Source organism: Mastigoproctus giganteus, chromosome 2, assembly GCF_048544385.1.
Source record: "Mastigoproctus giganteus isolate SK-2022 chromosome 2, ASM4854438v1, whole genome shotgun sequence".
In the NCBI taxonomy this organism is placed as follows: Eukaryota; Metazoa; Arthropoda; class Arachnida; order Uropygi; family Thelyphonidae; genus Mastigoproctus; species Mastigoproctus giganteus.
This window is the reverse complement of record NC_143576.1, coordinates 250,184,376-250,202,451: the sequence shown is the minus strand read 5'-3', so window position 1 is coordinate 250,202,451 and position 18,076 is coordinate 250,184,376. Positions and strand designations below refer to the sequence as shown.

General features: G+C 39.4%; 1 pseudogene across 1 annotated transcript in view; it reads right to left on the bottom strand.

The window, feature by feature from the left end:
* Window positions 1-16,699, bottom strand: part of LOC150090375 (5-hydroxytryptamine receptor pseudogene) — a 49,754-nt pseudogene extending 33,055 nt beyond the window's left edge. The window contains exon 1 of the transcript XR_016548104.1: window positions 16,617-16,699. The product of XR_016548104.1 is annotated as a 5-hydroxytryptamine receptor pseudogene (transcript). The remainder of the gene's footprint in view (window positions 1-16,616) is intronic.
* Between the last annotated feature and the right edge of the window lie 1,377 nt (window positions 16,700-18,076).

The following is an 18,076-nucleotide window of genomic DNA, read 5'->3' as shown; positions in this document are numbered from 1 at the left end:
TCTCTCTGTCTGCATCCGAACAAAAAAGGAGTGACTTCTGATTTCAAATGTCATCGGATTCCGATAGCAGAGGGCGCTTATCGACGTCGAAGAACACCTGAATTATTTACCTCACAATCCGATGGGCATATCAGTGTGACATTCACATTGACGTGATGCTGTTGGTCTACTGGATCGATAGAGGAGCCCTTTTTATTAGTTTGCTCGCAACAAGCGATCATTCCCAGACCAGTCGGCATCCTTCGACTATAATCTCCCCGCACTGCGAAGCGTTCTTTTAGAAAAGTCAAGTGACACTTGTCCCCACCCCTTCCGTTATCCCCGGATACAACTCAATCCGTTCGACTTTACAAAAACTGACTCACGTTACTTTTAATAATCTAAGCAGTGAGTTGCTGCTGCTCTACACTGTGTAGTACTCTGCAATTCGACATTGTTGTTTCTCACAAATAGATGCGGGTTCGTAATCGAGTTGGATCTCGTTTACCGCTCGCTCTTCATAATGCGATTTATATAATGCTATTAACATTCTGATTAGATTTCTGTGAGCAGCACGTGTACAGGGGCATCGATATGCGAAAACGATAAGCTACATGAGTTCCGATGGATTACTGCAGAGTCGAGTAGCAAACAGCGTAATTCGAAAGGAACTTAATGCACCAGCAGATGGAATATACAATAAATCAACCACACCGGCTACTTCGACGGGATTCCTTTACGCATGTGTAGTTCTGTACCTTAATTAAATTCTCCGCACTGATGTAGATCGCTGGACAAACAAAAGCAGAAGATACTTGACTTTCTTTTGTTCTTTGTTTACCTTGAGATCCGGCCCGAACCACATCGTTTTTCTTAGCTTTCTTTCGGTGGTGTGTAAATAACTTCTAAGAAGTGCGCTGCAAGTGAATCCACAAATCCTTGAACCATATATATAAACCTAAGAGTTATAAAAAGACTAAATCGTTTTATTTTTTCACATTCTTTCTTTTCCTTTGATCCGGTAGCTACCCTAGCGTGTAGCCCAGTGGACAGCATCGCTGCCTTCTACGAATGTAATCAAGCCCGCATTCAAAATCACTCTCCAACTAAAGCTCCAAATGGTATGAGTCTAACTACACGAAACAACCATCCAGATGGTAACACCACCTCCGGAGTACTTCACAGTTTGGGGAGAAACAATCTAATAATGTTCCATCCCCCCTGATCAAATACGGCCATCAGATTAGAAAACCGTGTCATGATTCACAGCTCTCCAATGTTCCACAACCCAATTAAGATAGATTCTGCATCAGGCAATTGATGTATTTGCGTATTGATTGTATGGTTTGTGCTCTAAGGAATTTCCGTAAAATCTAATGCCATACAGCTCTCTACACATCGCCCTTGTACTTGTTGAAGTTTAAGCAGCCTCCTTGAACTCATGGTTGTCAGTATTCAATGAGGACTAACTTACATACCACTCTTCTTCTGAGCTCCCTCCGATCACTTTTTCCCTATTTCTGCGGTATATTTGAAAGTTTCCCGGCTGTACTAGTACTATGGTACCTGTGATAACTCCACAGGTTGGAAACGTTGGAAGATGGAATACGATGAATGGGTATTTCATCGATGTGACGAAGTTGCTTTCATATCTGTTCCTGTCCGCGCGGGTAACATAGTTGTTATAATCACTGTCCTCCCTATACAAGGTGGAATGGCTCGGGTTCAAGCCCCGTTAGATGCGAGGAATTTTCATGTTTTTTATTCACCCCTTCGCTGAGTTAATTGGTCTTAGGCGTGGAAAGCAATGTTCCCCTCCCAGAAAACTTGGATTTTTTGAACAGCAAAACAGGAAAATCGACCAGAGAACACACGCAATTTATGGACGTATTACACATTGGCAGATGAACTAATTTTCATTTCATTTCGGGTGTGAAATACTTGAGTTCGAGTCCAGTCGACGGAGTGAGGAATTTAAGGGCCTTTTCACAACGTAGCCGAGTTATTCGGTCTCAGGAGAGGGTAGCATGGTTTGTTCGCCCTGAAACTTGGGTTTTTCATCCAGCGACTAAGGCCATGTGTTAATATGGCCTTAGTCGTTAATGCTCCTAAAACCTAACAACAATAACATCATGCTCCAATGATGCGCCACGTTAGAGTCCTATTCTAAAACATGCTAGACACCTTTTGTACCACTACTAACGCTAGACCCACACAAGGCCACCACAGCTATCATAAACTGGTCGAACTTCTTCCAGAAAGGACCATGGTTATCATTAGGGTTTTAAGAAAAAACATGGGCAGCCCCTACTTCTCCAATGGACAAGTTTCTCTGCCTGTTAAGCCTAAAGCAAAAGAACATTAATACAATGAAAAGTAATCGATCACCAGCTATTTTCTCGATGAGAATTCTAGTGTTCCCCTGCGTCATTCTCTTTTTATCTGTTTCGATCAACTTTCTTATCGACTGATGTTTACCGAAGGAGAGAAATATCACCTGTAGCAGTATTTGCTTAACACTATATAACCTTAACTGTGTCAATAGTATGCTGCATGAAGTACCATTTGTTTTCAGAGGACCTAAAGAAATGAAAACACTTCTTATGGAGTTATTCGAAGTATTTACACTTTGGGAAAAATCTACTCGGAGCTATTTACATTTCGCAGATCTGCATTATCTGTTGGAGTCTATGAAAATAACGGGAAAAAGAGGGTATTAAATGTTTGGACAGATGGATGGATGGATGGAGTTGCTGAAAGCAGCCAAGATCTATTCAAACATGACATGATTATTGCAAAAAAAAATCTGTACGAAAAGTTATGGAACAAAGCAGGGAAAAGTTCGGTCAAATATTGTCATGGGCATTTCTCTTACATTAATTAAAGGAATAAGATTCATAGAGAGGCAATTCATTCATAGACGATATTGGGATGCGTTAATTCTGTCCAAGGAGATTTCCCTTAATGGAAGAGATGGGGATATGGTTTGTTGACTTGTTTCATCACGTATAATTATACATTTGAACAGCTTTCCACTTAAGGAAGCTATCTTTAACCAGAGTGAGAACATCTGGGAAGATATTTGCTTAAGGGATTTGTGACTGTTCCATTGTCCGTCTACTCGACGCACATCCACCAGCGCGAAGATGAATTCTGTCTGCTTAAAGAGGCACTTTCAACTATTCAAATTACTCCTTTCACTGCTTTGCGACAATGGAATTTATTTGAGAGATAACAAGTTAAAAGTTTGAGGACTTCGTTCTCCCACATGCATGACTTAATTTCTGTCTGTTACTCTGAGCAACCAATTTCACTTCCACAATGAAATGAATTCCTGCATTAATAGTACAAAAAAAAAAAAACGAGGATCGTTTTCAATTGCTCATTAAACAACTGATTTGCTGATGTGGACTATACGCTCAAAAATATTCGAGCAACCTCTGCTATCAATAAAATGCAACGGGTAGTTTTGTGCGCGTGGACAGCCACTACGACTACCATCCACCCATTAACTTAACCTCACAAAATGACTCGCATATCACGTGACGTAAGATCCTTTGCAACTGCCAGACAACACAACAAAGATTGCTACTGAGTCAGCGTATTCTTGGGTACACATTCTCTTGCCATCTACTAGAATTTCGCCAAAACACTTGAGGTTGTATGGTGGCGGTGCCATTCTGCAGATTAAATGATCAGCCTGTGACTACTAGAGCAACCATTAAACAACAAGAGTATCTTTTCTCTAACAAAGTCGTTGTAGTAGGGTTTTAGGAGCATCAGCAACTATATCTGTGTTCGATTTTCTGTTTGCTGGAGGGAAAACTCGAGTTTCCAGGGTAGAACCATGCTCGCCTGAATAACTCATCCACGTTTTGAAAGAGGCCCATAAAAATTCCTCACGTCATCAACGGGACTGGAATTCAGGTCTTTTCCACCCGGTGTGGGGGAAGACGGCCATTCCACCAACCGTGCTACCCACGAGGGCAAATTAGCAAAGTATTCAAAAATTAACCACATATATACATTTCGGTCCAATAAATATTTCAGCAGAATGTCAAAACTTATTGGACAATGTACTACGCCGATTACCTTGATATATTAATTACGTCCATACATGTCACAGTATACTTAAATTTTCAGGCTAATTGGTCCATTCTTTGTATGTAGGGCAGTTTAAATAACCATCAGGACAGAATTAGTATTCATAAATCGAATCATCTAGAAAATTCAATTAGAACACGCAGATCATCGAAAGCTGTTTCAAAGGAACTTCTTATTTGCGATTTCTTGATTCTCTTTTCCTTCTTCCTATTTGACAGCTGTTGTGCAAACAGTCATTCATAAAGGAAGGCTAAGGGCACTCGAATTACAAAGACAATTTCAATATTCCACCCTTTTTGAATTTTCCACTGAGAACGCATTGGGAATACTTGGAAATTTGTTTATAAGAAATCGGGCGGTTCTTTTGATGAATATCAAGGAACGCAAAGAGGAAAATTTGTTTCAATAGGAGAAATACGTGCGAGTGCAGTCAGCGATATTTTAAGTCAATTAAATAGCATTTCTGATAGTCTACAAAGGGATATTTAAAATATGACTTCAAAGCATTCCATTTTAGGCAAACTTTCGCATGCGCAGTTAAACAAAGCGTTGATTAATTCCAAATTACACCTGTTTTAATTATTTACACTCTTTTACATATGAGAGTGGTCCGAAAGCTTTCCATTTTAGTCACTGTGCAAATAAAGACAGGGGTTTTGAATTTTAAGTACAGTTATGTACACTGCTTCTAAAAGTATTGGACAACTAATGAAAAAGACAAGCGCACAGTGTAGACTGGATTTAATATTTTAATACGGTGTAGGGCTTCATTTGGCTTGTAATATAGTGCGTAGTTTAGCTCCTCTGACTACTGTTCTTCCACACGTTTGATCTGGATTCGAGCCCCATCTCAACTCTGGGAACAAAATAAGTTTGTAATGTGCCGAAGCATCTAACAGCCTTAGTTTGACCTTACACCAAAGATCAAGGAACGTAACATTTGCTGATCACAAGACAGGATTTATAAACTAAGGTTCAGTAGCTTTTTATGAGTTGTTGTATTACATTCAGTGCTGCAAAAACTCAGTTTACTCTAATAATGAGAGGACCAATTAACAGAACGTGAAGGGCATTGCATTGGAAATACTCTTCCCAGGATCTCTAAAATACTTTCTTGGAAGACCACGTAATGAGTTCTCTTAGTTGGCTTATTACAGCTGGTAAACAACTTGATGGCGTCATTGAATTTCGAAAGGACACTATCTTGCCAGGCACATCTGCTTCTAGGATTTCGTATTCTATTTCCCTTGCTTTTTCCTGGATAATGAAGACTGTGTTACTGATTGCTGGCTGTGCTGTTAGTTTCTTGCCCATGTCGTCTTACACCAACTAGATATCACGCTAATGATGCTCGTATTCTCTTAAAAGTTAAATCTTCTTCGTTACTTGGAGCACTAGCCTTCTGAAGGTTGCGTCGACAAACAAGTTTAAAGACTAAATATAAGAAAACGGAATAGTGAAGAAATAAATTTGTGTTCAATAACTTCTCGTACGTACAATACACATACATATTTTATTAACATAAAATGTGTGATAATTGTCCCTGAGGTTGTCAGAGACAATTCTTCCAGGTATGAAGCTCGGGTTTTGGTTCAGGAATCTAAAATGTTGATGGAACTGATATTCAGGTTCCACTTATGAGTTATCTGGACTGGATTTCGATGAATTCCAGTAATTCTGAAAAACCAAGCCTTCTACTTGCACGATGGTCCTACTGTTAGTAATCGTGGCTATACCCCCGACGTGCAAGGATTGGAATGACAAAATGCATGTTTTGTCTCCAGAGCAAAGCTCTGGCAGTTCGCATCTCTTCTGTCCTGTCATGACGAGATCCAATTTTTTTATATTTCGAGGTTACTGCTCTAAAACGGATTTGGCAAGCCTGCCACCATATATTTCTCTGGATCGACCCTATTAGTAACCCTCTAAGAGGAATACAGATCAACTAGCGTATAATCTCACTGCTTCTACCCGTGACTAGAAGGAGGCCAGGTTATGTCAGAGAGCTGGGTATGTTGTTGCTTTGTATAGTCCATGTCTAAAAATTTCATTAATTCATATAATATGCCCCCCCTCTACTTTTACTATATCTACTTAATACAACAAGAATAATCATACTAAGAGAACAACCTAGTTTGTGCGTATGGCACAGTACACTTATAATCACCGTCCCCCTCACACTGGACGGAAAATACCCTGGTTTCAATTCCATCAATGATGCGACAACCTTTTATGGATTTATTTCATCTCATGGCTGAGTTAGTCTGTCTCAGTCGTGGACTGCAAGAAGTTTTTCTCCTGGAAAATCGTGATTTTCATTCAGGAAAACAGAAAAATCGACCAGAGAACATGCAATAAGCATATGAGACACATAGACGAGTTAGTTGTGGCCCTAATACGAGACTTTACTTTTTAATAGAGCAACGTAATCTGCAAAAAGATCTCTCTCCCAAACATTTTCGCATTCATTTCATTAATACAATGGCTCAATTCCAACTTCAATGATGTACATTTCCACCCCCAATCTGTGAGGCCCCACCTTTTCTAGTTTAGTCTCAATTATCAGTTGCCTCCACCTCTACTCATCTCACTTGTCCTAATTAATCGTTCTATCACCCTTCGCTTTCCAGATACTTGTGAATATGTCCGCCCCGATATTCCTTGTCAGCGATTTCCTCATCTGGAATCTCCTCTTTTTTTTTCTGTCGCTTAAAATATCTCTATTACAGTTTGTCAAATGCATCTGTTGAATTTGACAAACTGTACTAATCACTACACTCCAACTGTACTAATCAGTCGGAACTCTTTGATTTCCTTTCGTCGAAGCCAAACTTTTTACACTTTAACTCTCCTAACAGCGAGATAACTTTCCTTGCTGATTATAAAGTTTACGTCTCCAGTTTTTTAATTAATTGCAAAAAGCTCTACATCTCGAACCATCTAGTAGAGATGCTGAGGATTTTGCGATTAATACTGACCTTATTCAGCTAATTCATTTATTTCAGACAAGCCTTACCATATACCCAATGCCATTGACCTTTTACTCACCCACAACTTTTTCAAATATACAGTCAGTGTTTGTGGTCTTCTAGGCACTTCAAATCACTACGTGGTGATGATCTCTTCTCTATCAGAGTCTCTCTCTCTCATCAGATCGTATTCTTTGTCATTACAGATAAACAGCAATTAATGCAAACTTGATTCTGAACAGGTTGAAAGCAAAACACTTTCTTCGAGTCCAAATTACAGTCAAGCATTCTCTTGCCAAAACTAGTGGCCACTATTTCTATCGTCTATATTCCAACATTTGTTAAAACCTGGCGGTTCTATTGCAGGCCCAGTGAAAAAGACAAAGCTCACTTACTAGTATCCTATTTTTCTTTTAACTTGATTTTTCTGTTATATCGATGATCTAGGTAAACCAAGTCCTGTCATACCCAATACTCTCCACTCAATATTTCCTGAGGTCTTCCGACAGCAGGAAGTCAGAAGAATTCTCAACAATCTTGATGCTAAGAAAGCTCCACGTCCTGATGGAATTTTCCTATTTGTTCTCGAAACCTGTGCTCCAATGCTTCCTCATGTTTTATGTCGCCTTTTTACATTTTCTTATTCCACTGGTGTTTTTATTTCTTCTTTGGAAGTGGGTTCATACCCAGCCAGTTCTTAAAAGGGTGACATATCCCTCCCTTCCACTTATTATTCCATTGCTCTTACTTCTGCTCTTTCTAAAATAGTGGAGGAATACATCAACCGCCTACTCTAAAACCATCTCGAGACCTTCCAACTGATCAATAATGGCCAACACTGTTTATTCTGTTATTATCCATTCACTGGTAATATTTTAGCTTATGTATTAGTCATTTTCAGACAAATTTAATTGAAAAGTTTAGTGAAACTCAAGCAGTTGCTCTTGACCTACATTTCTAAGGTTTTTGATCATGTGTGGTCTCCTAAACCAGCTCCCATCTTATGGACTCTCGACTGTTTTCTGTATTTGGATATCCAGTTTTCTCTCTGATCACTCACCTCAGGTGATGATAGCTTTGTCCCATAACGTCACTAATGCTACTATTCCTCAAAGTTGAGTTCTTTAATCCATTCTTTCCTCTTGTAGGAGCATCAGCGACTAAGACCCTATTGATTCGTGTATACTGTCTGTAAATTGCGTGTGTTCTGTGGTCGATTTTCTGTTTACAGGATGAAAAACTCAAGTTTCTGTGAGAAAAAAACCATGCTACCCTCGCCTGAGACCAATTAACTCAGCCATGTTGTGAAAAAGCCCTTAAATTCCTCCCATCATCGACGGGACTCGAACTCAGGTTTTTTTCCACCCGGTGTGGGGAGGACGGCGATCCTACTGACCCAGATTTCTAGATAGTTTCTTATATCCCTATTATCAAAACTTCTAATGTCGCTTGCCATAAGAACAAATAAACAAATATGTTTCTTCTGAAATCTGCCCTATCACGGAACATTTTCCTATGTCTGGAGTATTGCCCCAAAACTTTTCAAGCTTCTAGACTCCATTAAAAAGAAGGCAGTCAGATTAACTAATGATCCCTCTCTGACAAAGTCTGTCCACTGTCCGTCTCATAGTCGATTGGTTTCTACTGTATGTCTTTTCTACAGATACTTACACGAGCACTATTCTTATAAATTGGCATCAGCAATTTCCACACACTCTTCCAAACGCCAATCCGAACCCGTACCGCAAACCAATCAGCATCCATTTACTGTCCAACTTTTCTTTTTTCTCTGGAATAACCTTCAAATAAATCCTCCAACCCGGAACATAAATAGTCTGGGGAGACATGAAAATAAGAATGTTAGCTCCACAACCCACGCTTTGCAAAAACTCCTTAATAATTACAACCTGATAAATCATGATTCGTGAAAAAAGGAGCCTTACTCGTTGGATTCTTTTAACTCTTGGATAAAATTCATGGTGAGCGATTACTCTTTGTAGAGTAATCGCATTGAGACTAACGTTTTGAGACCTTAGTTTTGTGACCAACATCAGTTTGGTTTTTAAATTTTTAAAATGAAATTTTTCCTGCTTCGGAGAGCAAGTTGATTGCCATTTTTTGTTGATAGTAATCAAAATACTACGAAATCACTCACACCTGTCCTAACTTGAATCAAAATTTGATGTTCACTCTTTGTTTCATCACTCAACGCAATGCCACGCTTTCAGAAACACAGCAGTCATAACACGACTCTTGATTATCAAATAACATTGTATGACATTCTCATAATGGACTCAGTCCTGGAACGTAATTGTCAAACCATGAATGTGATGTCTCAAATGAGAAAGCTCTCCTTTTGTAAAAATAGGATTTCTCTTTCGCTTTGTATCGTCATAGTTTTGATACTGAAAAATCATTAACCTTTTAGAAATCTCAAATTAATAAAAAGGCAATGGAGGTTTTCAAACTTCTCTACTCCAAACAGAAGAGGGCATGCAGGTCAATCTGCTAATAAATGATTTCTCTGTTATAAACTCATTCCACTAATCATAGAGATATTCCCCTTCTGTTATGCGCTTCGTTATAACTATTTCTACAGCTCCAGAAAATGGGAATTTCTTGAGCAACCTATGGATGATCCTACCCATCTCTTCCGTAGATGAGTTACTGGCAATCTACATTGTACTGGAAAACATAACTGGACACCTACATGTTTCAAAGAACCTTTTATTGACAATTGTTTATCAATGCTAGTCTAGCTTTGGCCTTAATAACACGACGTAGACTGACTCCAATTTTTGCCTACAGGAAAAGCTTTGGGTCTGTTGGCCTGGCCCGAACCTTTTCCCAAATTCCAGGGGTGTCCAGATTATTTTAGGCAATATAGTGTATTTTGAATCCCTGAAGTTAGAGTTGTAGTTAGTCGTACCAATCGGTAATATCTTTTATCGTCTCGTATTCGGATGCTCTTTCTGAAAGTGGTGAAAAACGTGAGTCGAGTATATGCAGAAAAGTAACAAGTATATTTTCCAAATTCGTGATTCCAGGATTTTCCCAAAATGAGTAACCTTACATTCAGAATAGCCAAACTTTAGTTTCCATTTTTTGCACACATATATGCAACCGATCCAGGCATTGTTGAAGCAACATGGTCGGGCTTGAATTGTTAACCACCATTCCCACCTTCAAATTGTTACCAAAATTCCAACAGTTTCTCTTGGATACCTTTAGTCAATATCATTTTCAATATTGAATCCAATAAATAGAAGGGGACCAAAGACCCTGACCAGAGAATCCCACTCGTTACAGTGTTCCACCCCGAGGACTAGCCATTTATGACAATCCTGTCTCCTATTTTTTTGACTATCCTGCGATCCAACGTAGGGTCTTACCAGTAACTTCTTCCAATGTATAAAGCATCTTTCAAGAGCTTTAACTAGTCTCGATATATTTGTACTATCAGAATTGTTGCATGCATTCAACTGTTTAATGATTACCTCATAATGATTTATCAGATTGGTTAGGAATGGAACCTCTTAACGAACCCGTGCTGGGATCTATTCAAGAACTATTCTTTTACCTCAATTACGCACTTCTCTTCAGAACCACCTTTATGGAGTTGCGAGAGATCAGCACGTGAAGCGTTCGACGACTTCCATATTTTGCCCATGTTTGCTGCTATGATTTTCAAAATCTTCACATTTAAATGTTTGTACATTTAACAAATACGCTTCCAATTCACGAAATATACGTAATTTGTAATTCAACATTTCTTAAAATTAACTTTAAACTCAAGGAAATTTCTCAAGTTCATTTTTAAAAGCAAAGTCTTGCCTTACATCTCTGTCCACTACACTACAAATATGAAATGTTTAATTAAGGTTCAGCTGATTTATTACAGTTGCACGTTCTTAAAGACCTATAGTTCAACACTCTCACAGAATGTGTAATGCGAGATGATTAAGTGGTCTAAGCCAAGTAGTTCACCTTTTGGAAGATCAAATTACAAACCCTGTAATGCAAGTCGAAAGTTGTCACTGAGTTTCATATCTCAGCACAAAAGTTTTGAGAGAAAGCAATAAAACATCTATTGTATCTGCACTGGCTTACAAAAGGCATGGGACAGTTACAGTTATGAACAAGACGCATTTATTCAAAGAAATTGAGAATGAGGTGTCCACCGTTGGTTGCAATGATTTCCTTAATATGTCGTGGAAGCTTTCTATTGATTTATGGCGAAAGCTGGTGGTTCGGTTATTCATTTCATCTTTTAAATCTTCTTACGTCTGCCAATGAAGACACCATATTACCCTTGCATTGATCTTGAGGTCAGATTCATTCCAAATTTGTTCAAATGATATTCCGTCGTTTTTTTTTTAAATCAGGCGTTCACAATCCTTGTTTTGTGATGTGGAACGTTGATGGTTTAAGGACCGCTTTCATAAAATTTTCATAATGAACACAATTTTGTCATTATGTACCTAGACTTTAGTATAGCTCTTGATAATGACTCTCAAGAAAGGTTGCTATATAAATATATATTAATGACCTGCCTTCAGAAACAGTGTAAAAAGTGGAGGCTCGAGAGCTCGGTGTTGGGTCCCATCCTCTAATTTTAATACATGATATTGACGAGAGTATCCGAGAGAAGCTGTCAGTTTGCTGATGATTTAAAGGTGTGACGGGTGGTTAATAATCAGAGCCAGGCCATGTTGCTTCCAAAAGACTTGGGGATCAATTGCGCAAATGCTCTGAAAAGGGCGACTAATGTTTAATGCTTCAGCTGTAAAGATTATGATTTAGGGCCCAGAAATCCTGCAGTATAAGCTAAGGGGAGAGTAGCTAAAAATGGTTCAAGATGAAAAAAAAACTTATGTGGTTACCATTCGGTCGGATATGAAAATTTTGATTCAATGTGAACAGGCGGATAGGAAGACATGGTGCCCTCTTCGTGATTTAAAGGACCTTTGCTATGCGCGAGAGGGAAGTCATTGTCCCTCTAAAAAAGGCAACGGACAGACAGCATTTGTAATATTGTACGGAGAAGATACTTATAAAAAATAGAGACCTTCTTGTGGTGATTCAAAGAAGGCGGACCAGATTGGTGAGGAGTGCAAAGCAATACACATATGAAGAACAGTGTGGACTGCAAAGTTTGAGAATTAGGAATTTAAGGGGATCTGACTGAGGTGAGGTGTATAAAGCGCTGAAGTGGTCGAGTAGAACGATGATCAAGGTCTGTTCTTCATTATAGAAGAGACAGGAACCAGGAGGAACACAAATATAAAATCTCAGAAACAACAGAAGACTGAATCTCAAGTTCGCATATGGGCAACTTATCTGGAATAAGTTGGCTCCCAGCGTGTCAGAGACAGAGATAGCAAATCTGGCTAAGTTCATTCTGGCTAATCTGGCTAACCATCAAATTCTAAGCAGAATTTGATGGTTACCTTGTGGGATGGGAATAGTATGAATATTCTGATTTAATTATTTAAATTTTGGATAACGTAGAGGTATTATTCTGACTTGCATCATTTGGCCTTACTAATATAATAATTGAACTGAATGTCAGTGGAGCATTTATGCTCCTGTGCACTGCGACCAACGAGTAAACCTCCAACACAAATCACCCGCTAACTGACAGCTGGAACTCAGATAGTAAGCGTTCTCTAGTCATCCATGATACGTAAACAGGTCCATCAGACTGGAAGAGCATATAGCGTGACCCGTCGCTCCATACGACCGATATTCATTTATAGGCAGTATAAATGAATACTGGTCTTGTTTATTTATTTATTTTTGTTATCAAAGGTTCGTTGGCCACAGCTTTTTTTTTGTGAAACTTTCGTGGCATCCAGCTTTCTGTGTGTCGTGGAATTACATCCATGACATCTAACTATCATCCTCTCTACTATGAAACTCTGCCAGCTTTCTCTCCCTATCCTCATCGTCTAAAATGAAATCCGGGAAACTGGTTATCACCTTTACAGACGAAAAAGATTTGCATATTTCGTAGTGGCATACGTTTTCCTGCAGCGAGAGTAGTGTCCTTTAGCTTTTTGTAGGATAGTATATACTGCATTATAAATCCTCTTGTCTATGTATACGTATAGTGAGTTTTTATAATTATAATCCTCTTGTCTTAAACCAATGTTTGAAGATGTTTCTTAGATACTTGGGACAGCTAGAATCTGGGTGGGTAAAGTATTTTGGGTGCTTAAATAGTCCACTGCTAATTCCAGAAAGATTACATCATAGTTGAGAAGATTCTAGGAATTTTGGGGATGGTAGACCTTTCAAAAGATGCCCCCCCCCTTGAGAGTTTTTAATTATGTGAAATAGCCTTTGATTCTTTTACCAAAGAGTGGCTATGATTCATTGACTGCTCTTCTTCTTCAGTTCAATCTAGCTACATCAGATATCTCTTTCTGTAGCGCATCTGAAGATTGTAATCATGTCTTATTCTTTTGCCCGAGTTTACGAAGATTTAAGACAAACCTTATCTAGGAGAGCGCATAATTTTTATCCCGGAAATGAAAGATATTTTGAATCAAAATGTCTTCTCGTCACTACCGGGTTTGCTACACAATTCTTTAACAGACGATGTGGATTCTTGAAGGAAATTCTGGACTGACTGTTTTTTATGGATTATTTTTATTGTTTCAAATGAAATTCAAGTATTATTTTATTTAATTATTTATTTTTAAATTTAAAATTAATTGTCATTTATGCTAGTCCCTTTGGGGACAGGATTCGCTGATCTCCAGTTTACTAAAGACGGGATTTTTCACCTGCTTGTCCCAAGACTTGCGCTTCCTGGATACAGGAACTGCTGGAATTCACTGGTACCTCCAGTGGATTCTGGATTCTTTGTGGTTTTGACCACCGTACTTGATAATAGGAGACTGTTGCATCCATACGACTTGCGCTTTTTCCTATGAGTGCTGGATATAATCCATTTGGTATAGCGTGTACATAATTGTGGCCCGCCTCCTCATGGGATGGACGGGTATGCTGTGGTCAAAAACAACTAAACAACACAACAACAGCAAGCATGCTGCACAAACATTAAATGTGTAGTATCTTATGTAAGGCTGCTCCCAAACGCTAGTTCAACTCCACCGTGGTACACTGTGATACAGAAACTCTGCAGAAAGGGCAAAAATGTGTGTCATGCTATGTTTGTGCCGTGTATGTGTTTGTCATGTTGTTTAGTTGTTTCTGGCCACTTTGCTATCAGGAAGCAACAAGCACCAGAGAGGTGCCTCCTGATACCCGTCTACGCCGCGAGGAGGCGGGCCACAACTGAGCGCGAACCGTAGCAAACCTCGAGTGTCACTTACTGAATATCTATCCAAACTATTCAAAATATGAGCAAATAAAATAAAACAGTAAAGTAATAAAAATTATAAATAAAAGGAATTAAAAGTTAAGGAAATTAAAAATTTAAAGTAAAAATAAATTTTTGAAATATAAAAAGAAAAATTAATTTAAAAATAATCAGAAAAATTAAAGATAAAAATAAGTAAATAAAATAAATAAAAATCCCCCCACCAGTGCAAGGTGGTGCCAGCAGATGATTCCGTCTGAGGCCAGTAGGAGATAGAAGTCAGGAAGACAAGTGACATCGTTCGGCGTTGTACAAGTATGTTTACCAACTGTCCAGGTGGTGGTGAAGATGGTACTTGAGCTAAAAATGGTGGTAGTGATGATGCTGGTGGTATCACGAGATGGCGACGATGGAGGTGCTGGCCTGCGCTGGAAGTACAGCTGGAATAGGAGTAGTTACTGAAATTGGGGCACTACTGATGAGTTGTCCACGTCTAGCAAAGGCTTTATGTGCAAAATTTTGCAGAAGATGAAATTTTTCTTTGGAATCCAAGAGACTAATTGCCTGGAGAAAATGGTTGACATACGGCAGACAGAAGCTGACGAAGATCCAAGTAATATGGACTGGTGAAAAGAACATGCTGCCGGTCTTCTGGGCTGCCACAGTTACAAAGGGAAGAATCAGAATGGTTAAACATAGCACGTTTAGCACAAAGGGAACCATGGCCAATTAGAAGAAAAAGAATGCAGAGACTCGGACTAAACCATTTTAGAATAGACTTTTGTAAGGCAAAGGACACAGATGGAATAAACTACTGCACAAACATAACACTACACCCATTTTTGGAAGTTTTACAGTTTTGCATATCATCCCAGAGAACAATGGTGGAGTTGAACAAAGGTTTAGGGGACAGAAGACACAACAACAACAACAACATTGTGACGTGTGCGGTCATATTTTTATTTGCATGTTGCAAGGGAATAAAAAATAAAAAAGCAGGAATACCCTGAGGGAAAAGCCACACTCCCTCCGCATGAGATTCGCTAAGTACAAAGGAAAAAACTGTCATATTAGGGAACAAACTCAAGTACACATGTGTAATATAACCATAAGTTGCGTATGTTCTTTGGTTGCTTTTACCTTTGAAAAACTGGATTTTCCCGGGGAAGGGTGGAGAGAACTTGCTATCCACTCCTGAGACCAAGAAACTTAGTCACTGAGTGAAAAAAGCCCATGAAAGTTTCTCACATATTTGCTAAGTAGTGTCAATTGAAAAAGCCTTTAAGTCTTCACTGTCTGACGCGATTTGAACTCTGATCCCTAAAAACGAATGACAAGTAACAAGTCTACTGTCTGTAAATTGCGTGTGTTCTGGGGTCGATTTTCTATGTACTGCCCCAAAATCCGAGTTCTCGGGAGGAAAAACCATGCTGCTCTTGCCAGAGACCGATTAACTCGGCCACGTTGTGAAAAAAATTCCTCACGTCATCGACGGGACTCGAACTCAAGTCTTGTTAACCAGGTGTGGGGAGGACGACGATATAGTAGCTACATAAGCATTCGTTGAATCTATAAATCACGTTTAGTCCGTTGGTTTGCTTTGAGGATTCCATTTTTAGAGAAAAAAATATGAGTCTCATCTTTCCTCTTCCCCTCTCAGTCATTTTGCATTCAAACTTTGTTAGGGCACGTCGCTTATACAGTTTACAGTCACAAATAAACCCTAAACGATTGTCTGATTCGTTTACAGATAACTACAGACACTTTACTCTGCATTTAGTTCAACCTCCGTGCAGGGGACAATGATGCCTTCGTGAGTTTTGAAATAAGTATGCATCCTACAGTTCCGCAAACTTTTCCCATCTGTCTATCGCTAGAAAACGATACAATTTATATAATTACAAGTGCGTTCAGTTGAAAATTGAATCTCTTGACTCGCAATCTAAAAGTCTCTTATAATAGAAGTTATCGATTTGAAATACTACGCTCTTTGGGAATTTTAAACCACAAATGAACGAAGTAAATTAAGTGGAGTAGGATGTCATTGTCGGTTTTGAGACCCCAAAGGTGTAGGCCATTTCCCACTCTTCTTACAAACAAATAATAAGAAAAAAGAATGCAAAAGTTTGTCCGCATTTGATCCACCGAAACGGCAAACCCTGCAACGCCACATAATGCAGCGATCTTGACCTTTAAGGTTGCAACAGGTGAAAAAGATGCTAAGAGACACTTACCTACCAAGATTTCAGCCGCATCCCCCGTTGCTAAAGACGTTAAGTCCACAGAAAGGAGACGCGTTCTTCCAACTGCTTGCTTCGGATCATTTTCTAGCCTTTAGCAGCTATCCCCGAGTTCACTACTCCGCGCTGCTGTGCCAGGGGCGGAGCTTCCAGATTGACGTCCGACACGCGAGCGTGCAAATGACGTATACGAAGAGAGAGAGAGGGAAATAACTGGATTTTTGTTTCCTCTGGCCATCTCCCTCCCCCCTTCGACTTACTCGAACCAAATGAAAATTTCGTTTATGTTCTGCGAGGGATGCTCAGGTAGCGCGAGGTTTGCTGTCCTTTTCATGCACGGCTCACCTCCCGTGTCACTTACTGCCTAGACGGATGCGCCACAGTTTACTCCGATGGAAAGAAAGATGTCTCGACGTTTCACTGTTAGGAATGCGCCCCTTTTTCAGAAGACAAGCTGCTCGCAGCAGCGGATGAGATAACTGGCGTTTTATTAATTGAAAACTAATTATCGCGCGGAATAATTGAAGCCAGACCCAATTAAAAGTAATCTTATTAATTGGCGCATTATCGCTGATTCATTAAGATCTTATTAAGAACGAGGTTTCAGAGATGACGGCTTAAGAGAACTCAAACATATCGGGGGTTTGTGAATATCTAGGTGGGATGAAAATTCTTTTTCTCGAGAAAGAGAAAACATACAGATGTCTTATATAAATAATGAAGTACGCTGAGTGGACAGAAATCATGGGATACCTACCTGGTAAAGGGTAGACCCACCTTTCGCCCTGATAAGGGCAGTCACACGGTCATTACATTGCGTCCACTAGTTTATGAAAGCGTTCCACAGGTATTTCCATCCACGCTTGCTGCACCGCTGTCCATAATTCCGTCGCATTCCTGGGTGAAGGATCCGAAACTTGAACGAACCTTTCCACAGCATCCCAACGACACTCCACAGAGTCCTTGTCCGGTGAACGGGGAGACCATTCCATGGTGGTAAAATCTGCAGCATGCTTTTTTCTTTTCTGTGTGTGTCGACAAGACAATTGGTGCTTTGAATCTATAAAGGACAATCTTTCTTTCCATTGAAGGGGAAATGTAAATAACTGAATCTCTCTAATTCACAATCAGAATTAGTATTAGGATTAAAATGGCGAATGGATGAATGATGTAAAGTCGACCTTTTCTGCAACTCCAAAAACAAAATGTCCATTCGACTTATACGTATATTTACTTATCGCAAAAAGTGATTGTCCACTTTTCCACCCTTTGAACTTCACCCAACTCCCTCCTTCGCCTACTGTGTCTAATAATTTATTCCACGTAATTTATTCCAGGACTTACAGCCTGCTTCCCAAAGGCGAACTTCACAAGATTCAGCCTTTCTTTATTACCTAAGATTTTATGTTTGCGCACCCTGATTCTTGGTGTTGATAGCAGTGAAAACGTACTTC